This window comes from Mya arenaria, chromosome 1, assembly GCF_026914265.1.
Source record: "Mya arenaria isolate MELC-2E11 chromosome 1, ASM2691426v1".
Taxonomy (NCBI): domain Eukaryota; kingdom Metazoa; phylum Mollusca; class Bivalvia; order Myida; family Myidae; genus Mya; species Mya arenaria.
In genome coordinates, this window is record NC_069122.1 from 42,898,990 (window position 1) to 42,925,210 (window position 26,221).

At 33.3% G+C, this 26,221-nt stretch overlaps 1 protein-coding gene across 4 annotated transcripts in view; it reads left to right on the top strand.

Annotated features, from left to right (window-relative positions):
* The first annotated feature begins 2,178 nt into the window (after window positions 1-2,178).
* The window catches only part of LOC128238712 (transmembrane protein 198-like), a 39,839-nt gene continuing 15,796 nt past the window's right edge, over window positions 2,179-26,221 (top strand). The window contains exons 1-3 of one of the 4 annotated variants that reach the window (XM_052954907.1): window positions 2,179-2,303; window positions 3,315-3,387; window positions 20,109-20,180. The gene's annotated coding sequence lies outside the window, so the exon portion shown is untranslated. Of the gene's footprint in view, window positions 2,304-3,081; window positions 3,139-3,314; window positions 3,388-9,189; window positions 9,334-20,108; window positions 20,181-22,264; window positions 22,460-26,221 lie in introns of those variants that run through there. The other 3 variants (XM_052954898.1, XM_052954915.1, XM_052954890.1) reach the window with 3 other exon arrangements.

The window sequence follows — 26,221 nt, forward strand, 5'->3', positions numbered from 1 at the left end:
TTGATGGATTTACAATGGCTTTTTCTTAACAACCTACACCTAGCAGGATTTTGGCAAAAAAAGGAATTTTGGGGGGGGGGGGGGGGGGGGGGTTAATGTTTCATTTTGTTTTTTGGCGGGGGAAATCTGGAAGAAAAAAAATATTTTAAATAACCAAAAATAATCACTGTGTTTCTACACAAAGCTAAATACATGTACCTTATGGATGGTATGTACATTTGTGTTCTATATTTCCCTTTAATAAAGGGAAAATGGTGAAAACAACCAATTTTTCCTTTTTTCCACACGTTTTTGTGAATGAGACATAGGCCAAAAGAAGTGGGGAAATAGAGACAAAATGCCTAATGAGACTCGAAATATACTTTAGTATATCTCAAAAAATGGAACAAAACAAAGCCCCCTTAAGAATCAAAGATTTGAATTATTAAAAAAGAATTTTTTATTTAACCAAAACAGTTTTAGTTTAACATGTATTTTTTTTTTGAATTGTGAATTGAGTCCAATATTTGTGATATGGGTAAAATTATATGGACTGTGAATGAGGCTGAATTTTGGCCCCATTTTTGGTCGACAACAACAACTAGAAATATGCCCTTATTGAAATCATAGCATTCTACAATTTTTCAATGTAAGTTTATTTTCCATATTTTCCATATTTTACACCATGATGAGTCATTTACGATGCTCTCGATCCCTTTCATAGCTGAAATCTTGAACATATTAATGCTTTCCTGATATCGTTTCTTTTAGATAAGATATTCCTGGCAGAGTATTTAAACTCATCAGGTTCCCATTTGGATTAAGTTCATAGATATGATAGGATCATTATTGCCATCTAATGATATAGGTAAAGTGGGTTTGAGGTTTTCAATATCGGATACCAGTTTTTTTCCTTAATACAAATATAAAAAAATATGTTTCCTATAGTGAAGATTACAAAGACATTCCTCACGATCACCTCCTTTTTTGTGAATATTTCCAATCATAAAATTTTCAAAGACTTTTTTTTATATTTTTGGAATAATTTTACTAGGAAACTTGAGTACTGTTTAAAGTGATGAATTCAATTGTAATGATTGGAACCATGTTAGCATATTTATTTTTGTTGAGTTATTTATATATGCAAGGTTGTGAAGAAAACAGGCTGAAACTTCACTTTTGCGAGGTGGTAGAAATTAAGGCTCATGTCCGCAAGCTTGGTTCTGGTAAAATGGCTTCCTCACTTTTGCATTGTGAGGTGGTAGAAATTGAGGCTCATGCAACAAAACTTGGCACTGGTAAAATGACTTCCTCACTTTTGAATTGTGAGGTGGTAGAAATTAAACCTCATGTCTGCAAGCTTGGTTCTGGTAAAATGGCTTCCTCACTTTTGTGTTGTGAGGTGGTAGAAATTGAGGCACACAAAGCCAGCAAGCCCATTTCTGCTAAAATATTTGGATTACATTTAGATTACTTTTTCACTTTTGCATTTCTATAGTTTATTGAAAACAGCAAATATTACAATTTCTAAAGTACCTATTAAAACAATCAACTAATGTTTTATTTGTGAAAGCTATATGGTTTCTTTCTGAAGTAATCATAAGCTGAAATGCATTTTCCTGTATTTCAGCAATGATAGAGAAAACAAGGGTGTGTACCTGCTGACTACCTGGGCATGTGACTGCTGACTACCTGGGCATGTACCTGCTGACTACCTGGGCATGTACCTGCTGACTACCTGGGCATGTACCTGCTGACTACCTGGGCATGTACCTGCTGACTACCTGGGCATGTACCTGCTGACTACCTGGGCATGTACCTGCTGACTACCTGGGCATGTACCTGCTGACTACCTGGGCATGTACCTGTTGACTACCCGAGCATGTGCCTGCTGACTACCTGGGTATGTGCCTGCTGACTACCTGGGCATGTGACTGCTGACTACCTGGGCATGTGACTGCTGACTACCTGGGCATGTACCTGCTGACTACCTGGGCATGTAACTGCTGACTACCTGGGCATGTGACTGCTGACTACCTGGGCATGTACCTGCTGACTACCTGGGCATGTACCTGCTGACTACCTGGGCATGTGACTGCTGACTACCTGGGCATGTACCTGCTGACTACCTGGGCATGTAACTGCTGACTACCTGGGCATGTACCTGTTGACTACCTGGGCATGTGACTGCTGACTACCTGGGCATGTATCTGCTGGCTACCCGGGCATGTACCTGTTGACTACCTGGGCATGTACCTGCTGACTACTTGGTCATTCCGTTCCATATTTTCGTCACAAAGACCACAGTCGCAGAGTTTCCAGAGGTAGGGGAAGAGGGCATAGCTTTCTACTTTTTTTTGGAGAAAATTCATTTCGAATCTTAACAGGGGAGTAAAACTTCAAGTGGAAACTAAAATCAAAATTTGGGGAAAATGACTTTTTAAGGAGCGGGAATAATTAAAATCGGTGAGGCCCCTGATATATAGTCATGCAGAAATAATGTTTATGCTATGTTGCATAAAAGAATTCCTGAAATTTGTGTCATAATTCTTTAATCTCGGCATGGATTATGCGAACAATTTGAATGTATTTCTTATTGTTATTATACATAAAAATTGTATGAGATTTTTGTGAAAGATTGTTCAAAATATTGTTGATTTTAACTTGAAAGAGAATTATTATATGAAAACATTTTAAAATATCCTTTTGGCTTTCAATGAAAGATTGACAGGTTTAGCAATTTGTTGGGAAACTAAATAAATTACATTTACTGATAATTATGTTTTAAACATTTAGAGCCTAATTTTGTGATCACTTAAATGATAAGATTGATTATATTCAAACCATTTTCGCTTGAAAAAATACAATTATTTTTAAATTACTCTCTTTTGATATGAGTGTTTAAATTATATTCTAATCAACATATAAAAGCCTTGAGCATAATTTTACATGGATAATTACATCCAGGTGATTTTGATTTTCATTTCAAACCAACAATTATGGAAGTTAAAAATACATCTGTTGACACAGAGACAGAATAAAAGTGCCTTCAAGTTATTATGTCGATCATTTTCGCTTCATTGGTGCTGACAACGTGATAACTTTAAGTGATTAATTGAACTCAATACACTTTCGACAAATTTGCCCTGCAAGTATTCAGTATGTAACTGTTAAACTGCGTCACATTATTAGTGGTGTTTCGATTGTTGTTGTACGAATGTTTTGATTCAAATATTTGTTACTGTACAACGTTTTATTAGTCAGTAAGATGTGGGTTGATTGAAAAGTAGGTTGTATTTTTGGGATGATTTTGAGTAGTGTCATTTACCTTACAGTTCGGATAACAACGATTCTGGTTTAGAAATTACGAGTCCAGAACTGGCACATCAAATTGCTATTGAAGTACATGTAAGTACAAATTGTACTGTGATGTAATTATTTGCTTATTTCTCAGACACTCACTTTTTCATTGTTTTATAGGATCAGATTATTTTTGTATGAAATTTATGTAAACAAATTGCTTGTTACAAGAATAAAAAAAAAACATGAAAGTTTAAATAAGAGCTGTATTAATAACAATTAGACCTAAAAATATATCTGAGTTTAAGGCAATGGTCTCACAAATGCTAGAGAGGGTAGCGACAATTTAAAAAAAAACCAAGCCAAAACTGCAAAGCTCTAGACACGAATGCTAACCATGACATTTCAGTACCGGTATATTGGGTCTCAAATGATAATTAATTATAATGGGTTTCAAGTTCAATAACAAATTAAAATTGGAAAATAAAATTTAGATTTTTTTATCAAGGGTTAAAAAAGACCTCTAGGGCAGAAGGGCTTTGCCAATTTGCCCTTAAACACAGGTAATTTTTATACCACTGCTTTACAAACAGAAGTGGGGGCTATAGAGGAATCAAGCGCAACTTCACATCCATCCATCTCATTTTTTTCCAGTCCATATCTTTCTCATTCATGGTTGGATTTTTAAATTAATTGGCAGAAGTGAACACCATAGCATGAGCATGTGTCACGCACACGACCCACACCCCTACATTCAAGGTCAAGGTCACAGCAACCTTTTGATCGTTTTAATGTTTTGCAAAATAAGCCTTATATACTTATAATAGTTTGTGTCCGGACCATGTCTTTCTCATTTAAGGTAGGATTGTAAAATTATTTAGCACATGTGACCACCACAGCATGAGGATGTGTCACACACAAGACCCATGTCCCTTTTATTAAAGTCAAGGTTACAACGACCTTCTGAACTTAAAGTATGTTTTTAAAAATAAGCCTTATGTTTGTCATGGAAGATTGGATTTTAAAATTATTTGGCTGAAGTGACAAGCATAGTATGAGTATGTGACAAACACAAAACCTGTGTCTCGACCTTCAAGGTCAAGGTCACAGAAACCCTCTTAACTTATACACAGTTTAATTTTAAAATAAATTGCCAGAAGTTATAACCATAGGATCAGGATGGGTCGCGCACAATACCTTTGTCGCTACCTTAAAGGTCAAGGTCACAACAACCACCTGAACTAAGTCAGTTTTGCTGCGTATAAGCCATACTGATGATTGTTTGTGACTGGTCCACATCTTTTTCATTCATGGTTAGAATTCAAAATGATATGGCTGAAATTCACATTTGATATCATTTTAGATCACTGGCATTTTATTCTATAAATTATCTGCTATATAATAGTAATACATTACAAAACCAGTATTTTCTAATCTTCTTGAACACGTTAGATTTAGTAAAAATTTTGAAATTTGAATGACGTTAAGCTGAGAAATTTATACAAAATTCTGCTTAATTGAGTACCTATCAGCTGCTGTTATGTGTTTGTTTCATAAAAGTAACTAATTTAAAGATCTAAAGTATTGCATTAGATGAACTGAACAATAGGTGAGGCGATTAGGGTGGCGGGGGAGGGGGGGGGTACTGGTACTTCAATTTGATAGAACTCGTACCAAAGTCCCCACACTTCATAGAGGCCCGTTATCATTGTAAGTAAGCTTTCAACAAAACAACAATTACCCCCCCCCCCATTCCCCCCCCACACACACACCTACCAATAGACAAACCTGCATATCTATTCTGAAGTCCAATTTATTAGCCCTGAAAAAAGGATGGTTGTCAATTAAGTACTTTTCTATATGATAGAGTGTGATTATAAATATGATGCACTCTTGACAAATTATTCACTCCTTTGATAGACATTCCAGCTAATTTCCTGTTGTTGTTTTTATGTACTTCTATGACATCATCTATGAGCCAGTTTAGTATTTTATATTTGCGTGCGGATATATCTCCCAGAGATCTTTTTTTTTTCAATACCTTATGAAAAACCGTTTGTTCAATATAGTTTTCACTGTTCGATTCACAAAAACCATGTTTATAATTGAGGCATACTAAATATGTCCCCCATGAAATTTATTAGCTGATAAATTTATATTAAAATCAAACTAATGGTTATTTTTGTCCATTGACTTTCAAATTCAAGAAATCTCAACAAAACAAATTAATTTAGGCCGCAAATATAAATCACAGTTTCCCTTTATCACGGTAACAAATAAAATGAATATGTTCTATTTCATGTGTGTGCAGGTGTGGTATATGAATTATTAATGGTGTGATGTTGTTTTTCAGCGTATTTTACAATTAATTAAACAACCTCGATTTTTAAATTGTACTTTTATCGGTTTAATTAATATATCAAACTTGTGATTGCTTAAATTTGAAAAATAAAAACATGCTGGGACAATTAACACTTAACATAAGCTTTTCAGAAGTTATTTTTATTTATTGCTGCCAAAAATTGAGGAAAAGATTGTTGCAGGTATAAAGCCAGATTTGTCCTACAGATTTTTTTCCAGTTATATTATGCACCATGGCCAGTCAATTGTTACAGTTATAGTAAGTGGGTGGATTTTTTTAATGGAATAATGTTTAAATTAAGGTACATTTTTACAGATTTTTTACCATTTTATTGCATAAGGCTGAATATTTGTGAAATATAAAATGCTGACGCGGAGTGTCTTGGACATGGACTGCACTGGATGAGAATCAAAATATTTGTTTCGCTCGCATATTCGCACGATTTATTTTGCTTATGAAATTAGCTTTTGAAGCCTTTAAGATTATGCAGCCTTGTCAGTTTTGACAAAATAATCACAGTGTTAAATTGAAATGATAACAGGACTAAATTACTTTAATGTTAAAATTAGGATTATGGGTAATTATTGTCATAAAAGAAATTCAGTTTGAAGTGGTTGAATGTTTTTATTACGTACTTTCGTATGTTTCGTTTAAGCTTCCTCTTCTGCGGTTAAAAATCCACTCAATAAACTTCTTATCGAAACCATTAATCTTTTGCATTGTCTGTGTTAGTTTTGGAAGTTTTTTATCTGAATAGAACAATTGTGATAACGTTTGTTGTCCGAAGCTTTGCAAGTGCAAACAATATTGGCGCTACATGTGTTCCAAATAAGCAAAAGCCCACGCAAGCCCTGCAATGGAAAAATGTTTGTCAGGCTTGCTCAAAATCTCAACTTTGCATTATGAGCAGGACTATCAATTTCTGAGTAAGATTTTATGCTTGTTCGTCTTAAAGGGACTAGACACCAGATGATACAATTGCAAGAAAAAAAGAAAACTTACATAAAATTGATATCATTGTGTATGTACGCATTGAATCTTACTTGCTGATGACTATCACAATGCTTTCGACCCATGCATCTTCCAATTTTTCCAATTTGATTTTTTTTGGGGGGGGTTGTCTTACACGTAAATTCCAGTAAGTTTAAAAATAGGGATGATAAATTTATCTGTGATCACCATATGATTTTCACATGCTAAATATACACACTGAAAGTCTTCCCGGAAGAACACTTATGGCAATTTTTTAAACTGGAAAACCATTATGTGCTATTTTTTACTGGGGGAACACAGCTGAGACGGTGACATGATTGTTGCATTTATTCTTTTAATCATGTGAAATTATGTATTATCAGCCTCATCATGTAACTAGCTTTTGACAATTCTAGGCTTGTTTTGAGGAAATACTATGTTAACCAATTTTTGCACATCATGTTAAAAATTATACTGACAAAATGCACTATGCACAAGTAAGTGTGAATATAGCCAGCTTCCTGTCCCTTGTGTACCGAATGCTATTTCATTATCATAATCTTAAATCCTGCATGTCAAAAAATATTAAACTATTTTTAGAATCTCTGTTTCTGAATAATGCCTTTTTTTATGTACCGTGTACCACCCCCTTGACTCCCTAGTACTCAGCGAAAAGCCCGTGAATGCCATATACAAAACGGGAGGGGTGTGGTCAGCACATGACTGGTAGTATTAGTTCCATTATGTAGCTTTACTGGCTTAAACGTTTATTTTACATTTATGCCCTGTGGTAAAAATGCCCCAAATATTAAAAGTATAAAATGGAGTCTTCTTGCAATTTCTCAGTGTTTTTATATATGTCTTAATTTTAAAGTAAAATTTACAAGCCCATGAATAATTCAGAGTGGAAGAGTCTTGTGCCTGGGGCAACAATTACTTAACTAGCAAGGTTTGTTTTAATCAAACATCTCCAGTTTGATTGATGAGTTGCATTGGTTTTGTGGACTTTTGGTTTTTACTTCAATTTGATGGATTTTCAAAACTTAAATAAATGCCATGCAATTAATTTTTAATCGAGAATGCATTGTCGGTAGCTCTATTGTTTTAGGATAATAAATGCTTTTGAATCCATTTTCTGGTTGTTCTTTTACTTAAAGCTCTTAATTATCGAAAAAGTAATGATATTGTTCAACGGAAGTTTTCTTAGAAATATGCATGTTTCCGGCCAAATTGCTGTAATTATTGTTTTCAAATGATGTTCAGAAGAAATTGCTTGCCAAATCTTTGCAATTTCCTGTCATAGCTTAAGTGTCTATTAAGCCTTTTTAGATCATTTTCACTATTTAGAGAGAGAGGCTGAGGGAGAGAGGAGAGAAGAGGGGGGGGGGATATTCTAAGAGAGCTTTCTGGTCAGGATCATTTGAAAGTCTTAATTCAAGACTTCAAACAAGCCAATAGCATCCAAGCATTTGATGCACTGCATGTATTTCTTTAATAAGGGTTTGTGGCTGAATTGACTTTTTTTTTGTCTGTGACCTCAGTCTTAATTGTCTACTTAATTATATGAGTTTGAACATAAACTATAACCAACACCAATCCATTATCACTTGTTGAGGTGGTGTAAATTACAAAAAAACAAAACAACATAAGATGCTTTAAGTGGAGTTTTCATTACTGTGAGTAATTAGTGTTGTAATCAAAACTGCTTCTCTTGAAGTAGTGGTTGATCACATTTTGCATTTAATATTAGCTGAGCAATGTGCATTCAGGAAAAAATTATCTTTTGAACCCGCACATAATTAATCTTTCATTTTGAAAACAGCTTACCCGCAACATTTTATTTCGATTGTTCATTCACCAATCAGGTAAGAGCAGAATTATCAATATTAACAAAACTGCCCCCACCCCCACACTTTGTTACGCAGAACCCGGTCAGGGGTTTTGTTAGATGATTGTACATGGTACTCAGAAATTCATTTTTTTTTGCATTAAATGCTACCCTTAATGGCATACTTTCAAAGTAGAAATTTTGAGATAATTGTAATGCATGATTGGGAGCATTTAATATGTACACAGGGTTGAGGGAGGGGGAGGGGGTGAGAATACACACTCATCAACATCATAACAAACTAAATTCAGTATGTCAAAAGGTCTTCAGAAACTCTTCCATACCCTGGGTGGTGGAGATGGGGGTTACGCCCTTAAACTCAGACTGAAAAATATCCTATAAAAGTTGACCACAATCATTACCGAGTTCAAATTCCATTAAAATTTTCCATGCACTGAAAGTCTCATAAAACCGCAATATCTCGATGGCTCTCATTACCATGTCTGACTGAATGTGACATTCACAACATTTAAATGCCCGCACAGTATGCAGTTTTCCTACTCTGTAATTGTACACAATAAAGTGCATATCACCAATCTGTTATTATTGCAGCAAATGGGAAATTTTTACCAGTTTAATGATATTTTAGATGTCTTTAAATGTCATTTTGCAGTTTTTACTGTGATTATGTGATTGTGAGAGAGATGGCCTTTATGGTGTTCAGGAGAGAACCTATTGCGCAGTAGAAAATGAAAATTGATCCTCGGGAAGACTGGTGCTGTGACCTTGTGTTTGTGTAGGAAGGCAAACAGTAACTGTTTTAATGGATTAATGTTATTTTAATATGCAAAATTCTGATTGAAAAGTGCTGAACGAGATTCAAAAAAAGTGGGTAAGTTTTTGGTAATGTTATTCATTGAAGTGTAGTCCATTGAAAGGTATCATTAGTTTTAACGAATGAATGATCACAATATAAAATTGAAACATTTTCATTTATATTTCGGTAGAGATATTGTAAGATATATCATGCTTTTAGTTCAAGAAAGGCACTATAATGATACAGTGTTTTATATTTCCTTTTGTTTCCAGAAATGATTGAGATTTATTTTCCAGTATAGTAACTTGTTTTTATTGTATATTTATGTCCCTGAAGAACTTCAGCTGATATGTACTTCCACTTGACAAGAAATTGAGGTGTCATTACAATTACTGTGAACAAATACGATACATCATATTAGCATTATATATAAGATACAGTCTTACAAGTATGCGACTAAAATATTATATTTACAACACCACAAAAACTAAAGGGAATATATTAGCCCTGTGTAGTTAGAAACTCGAAAATAAACCCTGTTTATGGGCACATTAATAGGCAAAGGCCCAAACGACACTGAACTTAAGATACACAAGCGTACAAACACCATATACACAGATACAAACACCACTAACAGACCTAAAGTAAATCCAAATAGCCTAACTGATTGTGAAAACAGTACAATAGTCATTCAAAGGGCCTGGAGCCCTGAGCATTGCTTAAATTGTCTAGTGAAACTTCGTTGCCTTTAAAATTGTAATAATTTTGTGCATACAAACTGTAAATACCTGGATTTCAGAAAGATATTGGAGAGAAAATGTTGTTTTTTTTGTATACGTAATTATATAAATAATAATAAATATTATATCCATACATATTATTTTAACATCTCTTACTAATACTGCAAGCTATGGTGAATACACCAAGTACCACAGTTAAGTGGGTTTGGAATGTGCAGACACCATAAAACAAGTTTGCAGTTCTAGACAGTCTCGCCTAAATGTTTGAAATACTGGGCCACACAGTACTTACAGAAAAGAATTCTGGCAGAATTTGCAAATACCAGTCTTCAGCTAAAGTTCTTCAATATATGTACATTATGCTCGACTTGCATGATACTACCAGGGGCGATTGGGGAATTTGTAGACTGCTGCTAGAAAAATACAAATGAAACTCTATACGTGAAAAGGATATATCTATTTTTGAAGGTTTATATATTTTGCCCATGATGTGTAAATATAAGGTTAATACATTCAACAATAAAAAAGTAACAGCAAAATATTAACAACACAGTAAGACATACTCAGAGCACAGTAGGGTACAAGTAATATTATGAGATTCAGTCATACTATTTCAATGTAATCAGCCTGGATTTGAATGCATCTTCTAAGTCTGAGATCTATAACCATTTAGCATAGGTATCGCTCAACCAGTCACTGTTGTTTGACCAAACAAATTTAGCGTATACATCTGAAGCTAACTGGCATCCTCAAAAGGCAAGCCACATATTATAAGCGTTGCCTTGATCTCCAGAAATACTCTCAAATCCATTGGGGCAAGATATGGATGGTAGGACGGATTGATGAAGAATTTCAACACCAAGCAAATTGCGACTTCAAGGAGGGTTAATTGTGTTAGCCCTGTGTCCTGCAGCATAATCTTGGTGGAATATTATATGCTCGGGGTCGAGATTGGGGCGTTTCTTCAACATTGAACAATGCCTACATCAAGTCAATGCTGAGAACCTGAAGTGATAAACTGGAGCTGAACTAGTAATCTAACAATGACCTTGGATGCTTTGAAGGTCACATTCAGTTTCCACTGAATGGAGCATGTCCAGTGATCTTCCTTTTTCGTTTCACACTCATGGTTTCAGATCAAAAGCATGTCAAATGATCAACCTTGAAATCATTCATAGTCACAATCATTTACAGATCAGAAGTAGCTCCTGATGAATGATCAGCTACAAATTGAAAGCATGTCCAATGTCATTCAACCTTGAAATCTTTGAAGGTCACAATCAGATACAGATCAAGAGCATGTCCAATGATGATTGACCTTGAAATCTTTGAAGGTCATAATCGGCTACGATCAAGAGCATCTCCAATGGTGATCGCCCTTGAAATCTTTGAAGGTCACAACCTGCTACAGATCAGGAGCATGTTCAATGGCGATGAAAAACCTTTAAATCTTTGAAGGTCACAATCACCTACAGATCAAGAGCATGTCCAATGGTGATTGACCTTAAAATCTTTGAAGGTCACAACTGGTTACAGGGGCAAGATTGTATTACCTTGAAACTGAATGTGTAAACAATGCTTGAACATTTGTTTGATGTCAGTGCAGCTCATATCTGATAAGCCAAGCTTAAAGATATGTTAAGTCTGCATGACCCTGGCACAGGATATAATAAACAATCCATCTTAATTGGCCTCCTGCACATGTAAATACCTCTGTTCTAAGGCTGATGTAGTGCATGTGGTGGTTATGGATGCCAACTTGGGAAACTCCTGTGAAATGAAGTAAATGCATGAACAATATAGGTAATGATTAAATTATAGAGCTTCTCCTTAAGATAATTACTGGTTATTGCTTTATTATGTAATGTCAATTTGCAAGACAATGATTATGATTGTTTAATGAATTACAATGTGAGGTTACAATGATTAGGGCACTCAAGTGACCCTTGCTTTTGTTTCATACTCACAGTCTAAGATGTTGCATGATTTAAGCATAAAATAGGGAAATCTGGACAGAATTTCCATATTATGTACCAGTCAATTGTAGCCACGCCCCCCACCCCCCTTCCTCCATATCCGAGGGTATACTGGGGATAGCGGGGGAAATGGGCCGTGTTTTTACCTTCCAGGTGGCATGGCAGAGAAGGGTGAATGCGGTGTTTTTGTTCTCACGCAGAAACTAGCGGTGAATGGGCCTTACCTAGAATGTCCCCGCGGGATGTGGGGGTATTTGGCAGGGATTTTAATTACCTGCGGTTTGTCCCCATAGGACGGGGATTTCACCCGGGATTGGCTGGATGGAAAGTCAAAGTCCCCGCTATTCCCTGAACCGGGGGGGGGGGGGGGGGGGGGGGGCATGGTTACATTTGACTGGTGCTTTACACACAGTGTTTTCTGATACTGTATTACAGTCAATAGCCTAGTGCACAAGGGTATGTCTACATCTGCAATATTGCGCAAATTAAATATGTTACCTTTTGGTTAAATTTAATGCTTAAAGAAATCTATTGATATTTATTAAAAACCAAAAAAAAATATTACTACGCTATTTGGTTAATCTGTTCGATGGTATAACTTTTGGTTGCTTGTTTACGCATTGCACTCGACCTGCACTCTCAATAAGTGATATGGACTTTATGCCAGCAACTCGAATTGGTACATTCCAACACATCAACAAACTAACATAATATTCCCCAACGTATTCAATAAACATAGACATTGTATCAATAGTATACAACCATTTCTTGAATTGCTAAATTTATATTGGCTGTGATGCATATGATGCCGAATTACCCTGATGTATATATTCATTACTGTTAAACCAATGGAGATATTTACTTTATAGTCACATGATAATTATGGACAAACAGATGCGCTTGGACTCATGGATGTGGATTCAATTTATACTAATTTAAACAAAGTATATACTATGTATGAAGTGGAGTAGTTGGTCTAGTGGTATAATGCTGGACTAGCATGGAAGAGGACACCAGTTTAAATTCAAGTTTTGGCCCTCACAAATTTCTATAATGTCGCCTCCTCACTTTAATAGTAAAACCTGCCTCTTAACTTGTAAACTGCCTGCACAGCAGAACATATATTTGAAATAATCCAAGTTTTTTGTGTAAAATAACCAAATTCATTTTGCTTATTTAATTTATAAATCTATAGAAGCTTTGCTGATCAAGGTTACTAAAATGCTTTAAGCTTATAAAACTGGCTTGTTTTTGGTATATTTTCTTTCAAAATTGTTTTCCCACACTGATGTTTATGGATAAAATGCAGAAATTATTGTTCATGCTATTATGAGTAGTTCACCAGATGGTTAAGTATAATTTAGTTGAAATTTGATTTTAGCGGAGTTCTGACGCTTATTATGATTCAATTTGATAAAGTAATTTGGTTAGAACACAATCTTATTCCTGATGATGAAAGGGGCACTATAAAGGTTGGGGCAATTTAAAAAAATTTTTTTAATGCATTATTATGTTTTAAACTCATTTGACATGATATATGTGAAATGGGTTTTCCACTTCATCAAACCAACTTTATCCTCTTTTCTGTCCAAACCTTTTGAAATAAGAGATGTTTGTCAAACATCATATGCCCCCTGAGCGCCATGTTGTCAGGAATATTTTTGGAAAATTTAATAAACATGGAACAAAATGCCAGCTAATTTAATTGACATTAACTGGTAAATGACCAACCTCCCTGCAAGTTTGAGGAACATTGGTGCTGGCATAAACAAGATATCACTCGGACAAAATCACTCGTTGTCTTTCACTTAATCAGATTTGTCACAAAACCAGACAAAGAAGAAAAAGCTGACTTAATGATTTTGCAATGAAAATTGCTGAGGTTCCATAAAATCACATAATTGTACTCTTAGGAGTCATTATGTTTCTTTGTCTGACAGAAAGAGGGATCGGAAATTGATTTGTATCCGATATGATGGTGGTATTATGATCTGTACAGCACATTTTACTGAACAAGATCTACGTGGGGTTCTTGGCAATGAAATCTATAATAACTTTCTCCGATACATTCCCATTGAAATCTGATGTGCGAATGTGGAGTCTGCACGGTCCCAAAATTGGATATGATTTGTTCATTATGTATGAAGCATTTTCCCTGATTGCAAGTTTTATTTGCATATACAGTTGAACCCTGTTGGATCGAACTCCCAGGAACCTGCAAAAATACCTTGAGCCTTGGAAAAAACAAGCCAAGCGGGAATGTTTAGTTTATCAGTATAAACAAGGATTTCGAGCCAACTAGGTTTCGACTGTATTGCAAGTTAGGCCAAAAAAAAATTGTTTGTTTAGGGTAACCTTCCTAAAATTTCTAGGTAGGGTAGGTAGGGATTTTTTTATATATATATATTTTTTTTTCAAAATCTGTCATAAGTTTATAGTGTTTTCTTGCACATGGCAGTCTTTCCTACATTACTGTCATTGCCTGACTTTGTTTTATCATATTAACAATAATTCTGATTAAAAACTGCATTTATCCACCATTCGTAACTCTCTATTCGCTAACGAATATTTTTTTTGCTCAGAAACGGAAAAAAATAGTTAGGGTCGGTGCATTTTTATAGGTAGGGTCGGGTTTAAAGCTGCACTCTCACAGATTGAACGTTTTGACAACTTTTTTTTGTCTTGAAACACCCCAATTTTTGCAAAAAATCCATAGAAACAAGTTATAATTAGTTATATTTAAAGACTGCCGACAAAAAATCAGATAGCAGATTTTTATATTTAAGTTCCAAAATTGATGTTTTATGCTCTTTTCTTAAACGGTAAGTAGACTGTTTAAGCCATAAAACATTAATTTTCGAACAAAAATATGGAAATCTATGATCTGATTTTTGTGTCAGCAAATTATCTTATATCATTGGTTTGCAGAATAGACAAAAAATAAAAAAAGTTGTTAAGATGGTCAACTTGTGAGAGGGCAGCTTTAAGGCCAAAATATGCCACTAAAAATGATAGTTTAACCCAGTGTTGAAAGTGAAAATGGACTTCCAATAAATTCATCAATCTTCAAAACCCAAAACAATAAAATTTACCTTAGATAAAAAAGTAAAAGGGAGATAATCAGAAACTTAAATATCAGAAACTGTCATAAAACTTCAATCACAATTCTATCAAAACAAGGGCATGTTTTAAAAGCTAAAATCCCTTCTACGTAAAATGTTAACAAATTTACCATCACACAAAGTATCAAGGGTAGATTCATTTCAGAATTTCAGTTTAGTTTATTTTACTTAAAAATAAAACCGCCAGAAAGTTTTGCCTCAAATTCTCCATTAATTTAGTATGCAGAAATTTAAACAAATTTAAAAACCAACCCTTCTTCCTAAAAAAAGGCTGTTTTATCTTTTCACAAATTCAAAGTCGAAAGTACTGATGATGATGATGCTGCAATCAGAAAAATCAGATTTTTTTTTATGATAATATACTTTTTGCATCAAATACAAAAAAAGAGATTAAATCACTAAAATTTAAATGCCAAATTATGGTGTCAAATATAAGGAATTATGCTGTAAGGTAGAGTCATAATATTATCTAAGAGTATTGTTGTTAATTTCAAATTATGATGGACAGTGGAGGAAATTTATAATTAATTGATGAAAACTGTATAAGGTATTATTTCTCTCAGATGAATCAAGCTTTAATATATGTTTAATCAGAATGACAAGTATTATACAGTTGTTACTAAATGCTGTATATATCGACATTCAGTTTGCTATTTTTACAAATAGTTCAGTTACCATATCCAAGTGCATTCATACAAACTTCATTTGAATATTTTGATATATATACAAGATATAATATATATCAATTAACTCCTTCAACTTGAACTGTGTCACTGGGTGTATTTATGAATGGTTGGATGGCCTTTTTCATCAAGCTTTCAACCTGTATAAATATCTAATAGGTGATCAGATGTTGAAATTTTAGCATGATTATTGATTAGTGCATAATTCTTTGTTTTGTCTATTTAATATAATAATAAGCTAGAATGTAATTCAAATAGCCAGTACATCTCCTGAGCGAGTTAAATAAGGACACTGTTAGATTTAGTTACAATTATCTGATAACTCGGTTGATTAAAATAATGTTTTAGTTTAATATAGAACTGGGATGATCATTCAGTTAATTTAGGTCCAAATAGTTTTTGTTTGTTTCTACTTACTCGATCGACCCTTTTTTTCTCCTGACCCTACACATTTTTTATGCATGTGAGTTTGGTTTGTGGTCACTAAGTCGGCAAAGCGGGTTTCCTCTGGGTAATCCGGTTTCCCCCACAACATAAGACCACACTCTCATGTAACATTGTGCCAACGAGAGTGATAAATATAATGTTGCTATAACTTGTTTTTCACAATCGTTGTAAAATAAATAAGTTTAAATTAAACACATTTTTTTTCGTTGTGTGGATACTGTTATATAAATATAAGATGATGGAAGGTATTGCCATATACAAAGAGAATTTAGTTCATTTATTCAACCGAGGCGTTATATCCCTCGGGACAGCCATTATTTACACAGGTTACGTCTGCGAAACACTTACCGTCTGCTAGCGCGGCTCTAAGTGCGTATTGCGTCCATACATTTGAAAAAGCCAAAAAAAAATAATTTGAAAATACACATGAGGGTCGTATTAAAAATTATCACATGAGACATTACGGAAAAACTTATGAAGTATATAAGTACCTGTAATTTTGTAAAGGCTAAGTCACTTGTGGAGAGTGCAGCTAGAAATCCGTTTCAGTTTGACTATCGATAATCGGTTCCACACAAGTAACCAATTATCGATTAACCAATCAGTAGTTGACAATTCCATACATGTAGTTTTATTCTTGTACAATGACTGTATAATGCTTAAAATGTTATGTGTATGTTACATGTTATTTAGTGTTGTTGTTTTTAGCCGTATTATTAACGATTATAAGGTCAGAACACTTCCAAATGTATAAATGAACTCGAAGGAAAAAATTGGTGGAAATTAACCGAACGCAAATAAAGAGGGAAAAGAAGAAAAACAACTGGCCCGTTGAATCATCATAATCGATTTTAACCAAGTACAATCCATTGTCACCAATTTCAGGCAACTTTATCAATTTTCGATTATAATTGATCATTTGAACATCAATACTTACATGGTATAACAAAACAGTAAAAATAGTATCAGTTAAAATATTGATCAAATGTAATACTGTGTGGGGTCCTCACAGGTTCTTAAAGCTCTAAATACGAGCCAATTTTGCGAAAATCCATGGAAACCAGTTAAATAAGACTGCTGACAAAAAATTAGATAGCAATTTTTATATTTCTATTTGAAAATAAATGTTTTATGGCTTAAAGCGTTACTAACGGTTTAAGAAAAATGCATAGAACATCCATTTTTGAACTTAAATTAAAAAGTCTGCGATCAAAGTTTTTGTCAGCAGTCTTATATGACTCAGGTTTCCATGCATTTTCGCATAAATTTGCACATTCCAAGACAAAAATTAAAAAGGTTGTCATAACCAGCCAATCTGTAAGAGTGCAGCTTTAAGCTGTTATGATTTTTCTACTCAAAGAAATGGGAAAAGAATATGGACAGATCATGATTTAATTCTTATGTGTTTACTTGACCTCTTGACATTTGTATGAATAATGCTGTGGAGAATGAATGAATAAGTGGCTACATAAAGGCTTAGTATACTATTTAGTTTCTGCATACTTATGTTCTCAAATGACTCTTGACCATGGGATTAAATTACTTAAACACTCAGTGGTCAAGATGACTTATTGCTGATTTATATCAATCTTTTCAAACAATTGCCATTTTGGTGATTTCATTATAGCTTAATATGTACATGTACTCTATACATTCTTTTATGAGAAATCACTAAAGAAATAGACTATTTTAATGTCTATCAATAACAGATTTTTATTACTAATTTAAAATTAATGTACTTATTAAGTGTTTCAACAAAATCATTTGAAGAGGAGTGTCATTGAAGGAGTTCTCTGAGCTATATCTTTGGTTTAGTGTTTTGAAATGATTTTGACTGTATTGGAAAGTGGACTACTTTATACCTGTTTGTAAGTGTTTTTTGTATTGTAAATCGAAACATAAATCACCACAGTTTCTACTACATTTAAAATCGTATAAATTACATCTTTCATTCATAGTTTGATGCCTTGATCAAAGTGGCTGATAAAAACTACATTAACCAATTTCGTCACTTACAAACTTATGAATGAACTATAATACCAATAGTGAATAATATCTATGGTCATAAATTATGATTGATGTAAGTGATATAGAAGAAATAGTCAATATTACATGCTTCGTTGAAAACCCCAATCCTATAAATTTGGTAAATGGGATGCATTTGATTTTTATTTTCTGCATGTTTATTTTATTATTGCAATAAAATTGGGCTGTGAAGCAATTAGGTTTGGGTCTTTGGACCAATTGTTGCATTTTATATAAGTTGATTTGAATCAGTTTGATCAATAAAAAAAACACATTTATCTCTCGATCATATTTCACAGGTGTCTATTTGTACGATCATTTTTTCAAAGTGATATAACTGAGCAATTATTATATATTTTAGGTACATGAATTTAAAAAGTAATATTTTTACTTTGTTGTGACTTACAGGAGATGGTTTTTGATTTAGCAAGTAAAACTTTTAATTGAATGTGTGACACTCATCGATATTTAAATCATATTTGAGAGTCACAGTTTCCTTTATTTTTATCTATACATCATATACAGAGTGAGTACAACACGTGATACATTATGTTATGTATGCTACGTTTTTGTATGCTAGTTAAATAACAGTATTGCCCTCATATATTGGCGAAACAAACTGGTAAATAGAAATACATGTAAATGTACATATCATTTTCCCACTGCATCGTTAGTTTTAGCCCTATTATTTATTTTGGGTCAATTGGCTACTTAGAAGTTAAAATATTTTAACAGTTTATGGAATATATTTGACAGGTATGTACATATCTACATAAACTATCCCAGTATGTCAAGTTAAGTATTTACCGAGTTATGTCAATCTGTTGAGAATTCGTTGTGCGCAATCTTGAATTGAACAAACATATTGCATTAATTGAAATATTACATGTCAAGTTGTGCGGTTTAATTGCACTTCTTGTGAGGATGTGTGCGTTCAGCTAGCAGTCCTTAATATGGTTAGTGGTTTAAAAAAAAAAGAGACAGATTATGAAATGCAGTTTTTGGGATTGCCTAGAGGACATTTTTAAAGACTAATTAAACAAGCATATGCACACCATCCTCAGAACCCACGCTTTATTCTTCCGATAAATTTTATCCAATGGTGTTAAACCTGACAGCCATGCAGTGCATAGGCACCAAGTCATTTATAGTCAACACGATGATTCTCACAAATTCATGTACGATATTGACCATGAAAAATTGAGGTACAGGTAATTAATTATATATATATTGTATATAATATATATAATAAAAACCATCAATGTTTTGTAAATCGGGCTCAATTAATCAATTCAAGGAAATCATTTGATGCTAACATTTTACCATTCTTAAAAATATAGAATGATTTTAAATATATAAGTAAAAAGTTGGTGCATTCTGACCATTTCGGATCTTGAATATATAAACACATTGTCTAATATTTGGATGCAATTCTTATTCGACTCACTTTTTTTCTTCTTTTTTCGACTTCCAGTTAAGTTAAAAGGAATGTGCTTCCATTGATACAGAAATATTTTGATTGCTTGCAACTTAAATAATTAATGGAATGCAAATAAATGACATTGGCAAATTTGTTATCATTACAAAACATCATTAATTGATGAATAGGGATTTGATTAAATGTTTCTAACCTTTTTCACAGATTTTTCTCAGTTGTGTTTACATTACACTCAGTTGCATAACGTTTTGTCAATGACAGCTTAAGAACCCCAGTCACTTTTGAAGTGGGAAATAAAGAAGTCATTAATACAATCGTTAAATGTTTGTATATATGTTCTGAAGGCCTGCTGTAGACAGAAATGTTTATACTGATGTCGGAAGTCATTAAGACAATAATTATCTGTGTTTCTGTTTCAGTGTTGCCGAAACTGTCAGTGGAAAAGGTCTCTGGTTTATATCAAATAAAGAAAGGATTTAATAACTTATAAGGTGAGTTGGATTTTGATATGACTGTCTTATTAATGTAATAATTTACTGAACCCTGTGGACAATCACATGGCTTGATGACAGCAGCTTAAGCTTATAATAAATCAGTTCAACTATTCAAAATTTTATTTTACACATACATTATATTTGACAAAATTCAGAAGTACCCTAAACTGTAATATATTAATATTACAGAATAGGGTATTTTGAATTTTGTCAAATCTTTTTTCAAAGGCAGTGCATTATATTGAAGTTGTATATGTTCAAGTATGTGTATAAAATATCATTTTGGCTAGTTAAACTGATTTATTACGACTACCGTAATATGAGCTCTAGTCTAAATAATTGTATGTGAACAGATTTTTTCATGATTTATTGAATGGCAAATCCTTCAGGGATAAAAAAAATTAATAATATCATAATCCTGTATCAAACGTCTATTATTTCAGACAAATATGAGCTCCTGCCATCAAGCCACTGTGGCGACTGCTGAGCCTTTGAGTTGCTGCTCAGGCCCCAATTTTTCGAAACTTCTTAAGGACTTTAAGACTGTCCCTTATAACAGGATTAAGCTAAACTCACTATTTTTGTTGTTCTATTATATGCGTTATATTTACTTCTTTAAGAGTTTTTATAAATTATATAAAAAAAATCTGTATGCTAATTAGAAGAAACCATTTTTCATTTATCAAAATCCATTATTAGTATGTATTTTGGCTAATTGAAATAAGCGACTTAAGCCTGTTAAACTTAAGAAGTTTCGAGAAATTGAGGCGAGGGCATTTTGTGCAAGTGTAAAGTGCAAGTGTATTATTTCAATCAAGAGGGCAGTGGTCGAAGTATCTGTATCATACCATGTCGTCAAGTGTAACGTCCAATAACTAGCATGCAAATAACTAAGTGAATAGCATTGTTATTTGTCTGCATGATAGTTATTGCATGGTTAAGCTCTGCTTTCTTAAAATCATATGGATAATGAGAGTTAAATAATTGCAATGTATAGACAAAGAAAAACAAAGACGAAGAAAACCCTCAAACATGGTTCCAAAATTTATTCTGGTACAAATTTTTTCAGATTGCTAAAAGATATTTTTCTATTTCCCGAGCGTTGTATAACTTTTAAAAAACATGATGTCAGTTATTATGACATTGTTTACAAATATGTAGTAATCCTTGCTGATAATCTTTATTTTAAAGATAATGTTTAGGAATTATATATAATCTGCTCCAATATTCAAACCTTCCTTACAGAGGCCCCATATCTAGAAAACATCTTAAGGTAACAATTCAAAGCTTAAGTATAATCATCAAATTTCATTCAGTCAAATTACTTAAACTTGATTTAACAAAATAAAAAATAGAATTTCAAGGGTTTATAATAATCTACCTACCTCTTTAAACCATCCTCAGATGATCTTATTGATGATAAATTACATATACATCTTTTTTTTATATTAAGCAAGTTTGAAAATATTGGTTGATTAAAGGAAAAAGGTTCTATTGAGTGAAATTAAAAAATAAAGCATTCACATTTATCCCCCTGATTGCACTTGCTGAAGACTGTGGAAGATGTTCCTTTAATAAAATAAGGAATTGTTGGATTGATTGTTTAGAACTCTGTAAAGTTTACAATGTGAAATTCGACATTATTCAATTGGTTATAATTATTTTAAAAGCGAACTATTTGATGATCTGCACACAATTTCATTTGAATATCAAAAAGTACAGACTGCATGAAACAGTTAATTGTCTTAAATTTTGTAAGAAATGTAGCAGATGTATCAAAAGTGTATCCATTAAACTTCCAGACCAGTATGGATTTGAAAGTTAAAAATGATGACGTTAATTGCATTGTTATCTTTAACAAAGGACAGAACAATCGACTCAATGTCTCATTTCAAATTTTCTGAAGTTGCACAAATTATAAAATAAAGTTTTTTCATTACAATTTATCCGATTCAGATTACGATTCAGATTACGTAGACAGAATAGGAGTGAATACCACAACTCACCGATTTTGTCACGCCTAGATGACCTCACATAAATCTACTGATTTATAATATCAACGAAGGTGCGACTGTATGCATTTGAATATTGGATTGTATGTAATATTATATGCGTAAATACAACTACAATTAATTTGAATTTACTGGCTCGTTCATATTTAAACTTTCCCTCTTTCCTGAGGGTAGTCTCTGTGTTTAAAACTTCGAAGTTCATTTATTTATGTGCGAAATATCTTTGCCACTTTAACGACGAGGATTATTGAAGGCAATCATAAAGTAAGCATTTGTTTGTTTTTTATTGAATAAAATGTTGCATAATGAACTTATAACGATTTGGTCAATGTACTTTGGGTTTGTTTGTTTTCTTAATAAAATGTTGTATTATAACGAGTTGAATTTGAAAGAAATGAGTATAAAACAAGTTATTTCTACCTTATGAGACAATAGTAGAGTGCAGTAAATCTTTAAGCATTCACCAATCATTTAATATTTTTTTGTGCTTTCTGTTTGTAACAAACAGAAAGTACACGGTTACAATCTTGTTATCAGTAATTAATATTTTCCATAAATGCATTATTAAGTAAGTAGTAAAAAGTTTATCAGTCAAAATTGGTGTTTGTTATACATGTATTTGCATTGATTTTGAATGAGAATGTCACTTTAAGTATATCTACAATGAATTTTTAAACATATTTTACCTATATATAAGTAATCTGCACGCAAAGTAACCCATTAAAATAATATCAAATACATAATTGAGTGGGGTCATTATTAGAAGGCATCAACATTTAACATAACTGACTATGCCCTGATAAAACTACATATGTTTATTTGTTGATTTGATGCCTTAATGATTTTGATAATATGGGTATAAAGCCTTTAAGTCTTGATATAATTATGGTATTCAGCTATACATTCTGTTTTTCCTAAAAAAAGTCAGTGTTATTGTCGACAGAATGCAAAACATTCAACCTCAGCCCTACCTAAAACCCATTCAAATGTTAAAGGAAATTTTATACACTTAAAGTTGCCAGCAACATTATGCACATCTTGTGTAGCATTTAGACCCAGTGGCTTAAAAAAGAAATGAATTATGTCTAGTTATGTCCCTTCTTGACTTGGCAGACAACAAACAGACTTGAGTGTTGGCAACTGTTTGTGGTCAAACAAGTTGTTTTTTACTTGAAAGCTCTGATTATTTTTCATTTTATTTTAATTGACAGGGACAGGACCGAGTAGCGCTGTAGGTATGGTTGAATATCGCTTTTTATACAGACTAGGGGCAGCTGTTTTACTGAAAATTGCAGGTCAGCTGTTTCTGAGGAAGTTGTAGCTGTTGATGTAATAACTCACAGATGTCTAATAATGATTGATAACCAGAAACAATTACATCTTTTTAAATATTAGGGCCTTATTGTAGTTTATTTAGGGTATTTAGTGCCTTTGTAGGATGAAATTTGAAGACTTGATGCCTTTAATGGTCAAATTCAGTGTAATTGATGCTTTATTGATCAACTGTAACAAAATAGCTTTCAGTAAATTTGTAAATTTTAGTAAGCCTCAGATAAATCAAATATGCAGGAATTATAGAGGAGACAGAAATGTATTTGTTAATGCTCTGGGGCAGGAGGTCTGCCTGCCCGGGTCTGGATTCTCCAGGGTCGAGGCTGGATTTGCCAGGGTCGGTATACATATATCAGGAGTTTAACAGAAACACTTTCCTATCCTATGAACACATTTGTTTCCACAATTCTCATTAGGAAGCTGCAATTGACCTACATTTTGTCAGTTACAACCTGGCTGGAGTCTTTTGGGTGTTATAAAGGCTTGATTGACCAGGATAACTGGGGGCCAAACTTGGTCAATAACGGATAATTGGGCCGATACAATCATGTACAATTATGGTCAGTTTATTTACAGCACAGGCACAGAGCAAAGGTTCACAATTTAGTGATATTTATTTGACAATAGTCGAGACTCAAGAAGAAAAATTAGACTTGTGAAAGGTTGGACTTGTTGTGAAAGGTTGTTTTCTTTGCAAATACACAATCTTTTATCCAAGGAAAGATGGCATCCTGGCACAAATATTCACTGTGGGCATAGCATTTACTTGTGTTAAGTGGCAATCACTTGAAGCAGAAGAGGCAATTTCATGAGAAATGCAGATGTCGGGATTAATATTTGTTATTTGAGCAAATAGTGAGTGTCGGCTAAGTGCTTACTCCTTTATATTCAATGCTACATATTCCTGAGCCCATTTTTGAGAAAATTATAGTTATCAGATGAAGAATAAATGTGCCAATTAAGTGCAGGTTTTTGGATTGATAATAATGATTAAGTGCAACTGTGCAAGTGTTTTTTGAATTTGATGCAGTTACTCAGAATCTTTTATTTGCAGGAATCTTCTTAAGTATGATGGTAATTTTAGGCAAAACAAATAGTTAATAATTGTCAGAGAAAAGGTTTAGGTGAAATTATTGATGCTTTGAAATGATTTTGAAATGTTTTATTTATTTATTGGTAGTGTAGTCCTGAACTGGCTTATTCAACTTTTTTATGGTATAGAATCCAGGGCACACTCTGCCCATTCTTAATCATTAAAATGTTACTTCATGTCATCTTCTGTATGAGATTAGATTTGGTGTTTGTTACACAAAGCCATCTATGTATCTGGTTTCTGAGATGCTGGCTTCACAATGTGATGGACACTGATTGCCTGGACAAATTATCGATCAATAGGGTAGAGACTTTTCAGGATAGAGTTCATTAATATAGTAGGGCAGTGGATTTAGAGATATTGTCATTATAAGACCTGATTATGTGAAGATTTCATTATTTCTTGGCTTTGTTGATATTGGTTGCAAATCAGGGATGATTTTACTATGCATGATACTGAGGTAAGAGTTAACTTTAGTGAGAATTTCATTAGAATTAAATTATTGACTGAATTTCACTAAATTTGAAAGATAAAAATTCAAGGGCTAGCTGCTGCTGTAATTTATATCTGTGATTAATTCAAGCTTTGAAATGATTGAGCATTGTCATTTTATAAATGTTGATTAAATGTTGTGACAGTACAGTCTCTTCACTTCAATTCGTTTTAGAAAGAATGGCTGAAAAAAGTCACTTTGAGTGATTGAGCTAGATGTGTCACATTTAAACTGACTGTTCACTGTGGGAATAATATGTGCGGGTTGCATTCACGGTGTTCAAGCAATCATTTTCTCTCATGGCAGAGAATAACAGTATGAAATTATTTGTGTGTTTCATCAATTTGTTGATTTTATGGTCACATTAATTAGATTTGGGGCATCTGTAGCCTTAGTACAAATAATTGTACTTTGACGGATTTTTTTTTAGATTTTTGATATGGCAAATCCGCTAGGGATTGGAAGAATCCCGTATAACACGTCTATTATTTTAGACTACTGTAGCCTACATGTATGCATTATCATTATGACCATTAAATCTACTGAAAAACAAAATTGAAGCAGAACCCACTTTTCTATTAACATACAGATTACCTTAAGGATATTCCTCTTTTCTAATGGCATACAGACTACCTTAAGGATATTCTGCATTTCTAATGGCATACAGACTACCTTAAGGATATTCCTCTTTTCTAATGGCATACAGACTACCTTAAGGATATTCCTCTTTTCTAATGGCATACAGACTACCTTAAGGATATTCTGCGTTTCTTATGGCATACAGACTACCTTAAGGATATTCCTCTTTTCTAATGACATACAGACTACCTTAAGGATATTCCTCTTCTAATGGCATACAGACTACCTTAAGGATATTCTGCGTTTCTAATGGCATACAGACTACCTTAAGGGTATTCCTCTTTTCTAATGGCACACAGACTACCTTAAGGGTATTCCTCTTTTCTAATGGCATACAGACTATCTTAAGGGTATCGCTTATTTCTAATGGCATACAGACTACCTTAAGGATATTCTTCTTTTCTATTAACATACAGACTACATTAAGGATATTCCTCTTTTCTAATGGCAAACACTGACTACCTTAAGG